Raw genomic sequence first — 2,476 nt, 5'->3', positions numbered from 1 at the left:
CATAGTTACTTTAATAATATTGAAGACTTATTTTAAATTTGTTCCTTGCATTTATCAACCTCTTAAAACTCAGATCCTTGGCACTATGCGGTAAACTTCATCTTCGATGAGATTGGGTTAAACTACATCTGAAAAGTTTTTTTAAGCTGTTGTGACATCCTCGAGCTTAAGTGACGTCATTGCGACGACAGTATGAATAAACCAACGTATGCTGACCTCAAAAAATAAAAAGTGCTTGTCCTTGTTTGTTCGGCAAGTTTTCACTGTATTTTTCCCTCTGTTTCTCAAATATTTCCACACTCACTTCACGAAATATGAATCCTATTATCTCTCTCATAACAGGAAAATTCTTTTCACCTCACTCAAGAACAAATATAAATTAGACGATTTACACCTGAAGAAGGACCCACAGGGCCCGAAATGCATCGTGTAATTTAATGAAACGCAAATTGTGACCGAAGGCGTTTTTATTCAAACTTCCTCTGTATTGGATACAGTCACCTTCACAGCTGCAAAATATAACTTATTTTCAGAAGAAGAGTTACATGGATTGGGCTAATATTTAAAAACAATAAACAAGAAGAGACCAATTAAATCATTTAGTAGGGTATGCAGAGCTTTCGCAGACAATGACGAATGGAAGTCAAAGGCAGTTTTCAGTGCATCCAAATCACTCAAAATAAAATTCCTAAAGTTCTGTAACTTCACTCAAGATTACATATAATATGCAACTCACTACGACAAAGTTCAGTCCCCGCGAGGGGTAGCCGTGCGGGCTGAGGCGTCTTGTCACGGTTCGCGCGGCCCTCCCCGTCGGAGGTTCGAGTCCTTCCTCAGGCATGTGTGTGTGTGTGTGTGTGTGTGTGTGTGTGTTGTCCTTAGCGTATGTTAGTTGGAGTTAGATTAAGCAGTGTGTAAGCATAGGGACCGATGACCTCAGCAGTTTGGTCCCACAAGACCTTACCACAAACTAAAATATATATATATATATATATATATATATATATATATATATATATATAGCCGGCCGAAGTGGCCGTGCGGTTAAAGGCGCTGCAGTCTGGAACCGCAAGACCGCTACGGTCGCAGGTTCGAATCCTGCCTCGGGCATGGATGTTTGTGATGTCCTTAGGTTTAACTAGTTCTAAGTTCTAGGGGACTAATGACCTCAGAAGTTGAGTCCCATAGTGCTCAGAGCCATTTATATATATATAAAATAAAATCAGTCACTGATGGCTACACTGGCACTCACTGTCCAATAATTTTTAAATTTCTAAACTGTCACATTAAAAAATTCTGTCTCAAATAGCAACACATCAAATAGGAGCACGTCTCCAAATTATGATTAAAACGCATGCCGTTCACTGGCCGCGCAAAGACCGAAAGAACAGATAAAATCTTAATTAGAGAAGGCTTACTGGCCAGTGATCTCCTTCAGTGCGGATGCACTGACATTGCTCAAATTGTTACGGGAATCGTTAGATTGTCTCCAGCGATTAATGGGTATAGTGGACAAGGGCACTACTAATGTAGTGTGTTGAAAGTAAACTGGAAATGTAGGTCTCCGGGTAGTGTGCCACAGATAAGTTCCTACAGTCGCACTATACTCTGTGTCCTCGAAGGCTCAGTCGGATAGAGCGTCTGCCATATAAGCAGCAGATCCCTGCTTCGAGTCCCGGTCGGGGCACACTTTTTCAACTGTCCCCGTTGATATTTATCAACGCCTGCAAGGTCTGGATTTCATTGTAATTTCATCATGGAAGTAGGTCACCGTTCTAATGAGTATGTATGTTGCAATATTTGCATACTCCAAATATATGTAGAAAAAGTTTTTAGACATGAAACTTCCTGGCAGATTAAAACTGTGTGCCCGACCGAGACTCGAACTCGGGACCTTTGCCTTTCGCGGGCAAGTGCTCTACCAACTGAGCTACCGAAGCACGACTCACGCCCGGTACTCACAGCTTTACTTCTGCCAGTACCTCGTCTCCTACCTTCCAAACTTTACAGAAGCTCTCCTGCGAACCTTGCAGAACTAGCACTCCTGAAAGAAAGGATATTGCGGAGACATGGCTTAGCCACAGCTTGGGGGATGTTTCCAGAATGAGATTTTCACTCTGCAGCGGAGTGTGCGCTGATATGAAACTTCCTGGCAGATTAAAACTGTGGTCCCGACCGAGACTCGAACTCGGGACCTTTGCCTTTCGCGGGCAAGTGCTCTACCAACTGAGCTACCGAAGCACGACTCACGCCCGGTACTCACAGATTTACTTCTGCCAGTACCTCGTCTCCTACCTTCGAAACTTTACAGAAGCTCTCCTGCGAACCTTGCAGAACTAGCACTCCTGAAAGAAAGGATATTGCGGAGACATGGCTTAGCCACAGCCTGGGGGATGTTTCCAGAATGAGATTTTCACTCTGCAGCGGAGTGTGCGCTGATATGAAACTTCCTGGCAGATTAAAACTGTGTGCCCCT

The 2,476-nt window shown here is 43.3% G+C and overlaps 1 non-coding gene across 1 annotated transcript; it reads right to left on the bottom strand.

The window, feature by feature from the left end:
- Positions 1–2,167: 2,167 nt before the first annotated feature.
- Trnas-cga (transfer RNA serine (anticodon CGA)) lies at positions 2,168–2,241 on the bottom strand. The gene has a single exon. It is a non-coding gene; the product is annotated as a tRNA-Ser (tRNA).
- Between the last annotated feature and the right edge of the window lie 235 nt (positions 2,242–2,476).

The sequence above is a fragment of the Schistocerca nitens genome, chromosome 5 (assembly GCF_023898315.1).
Source record: "Schistocerca nitens isolate TAMUIC-IGC-003100 chromosome 5, iqSchNite1.1, whole genome shotgun sequence".
Taxonomy (NCBI): Eukaryota; Metazoa; Arthropoda; class Insecta; order Orthoptera; family Acrididae; genus Schistocerca; species Schistocerca nitens.
The sequence above is the reverse complement of the archived record's forward strand: the minus strand, read 5'-3'. Positions and strand labels throughout refer to the sequence as shown.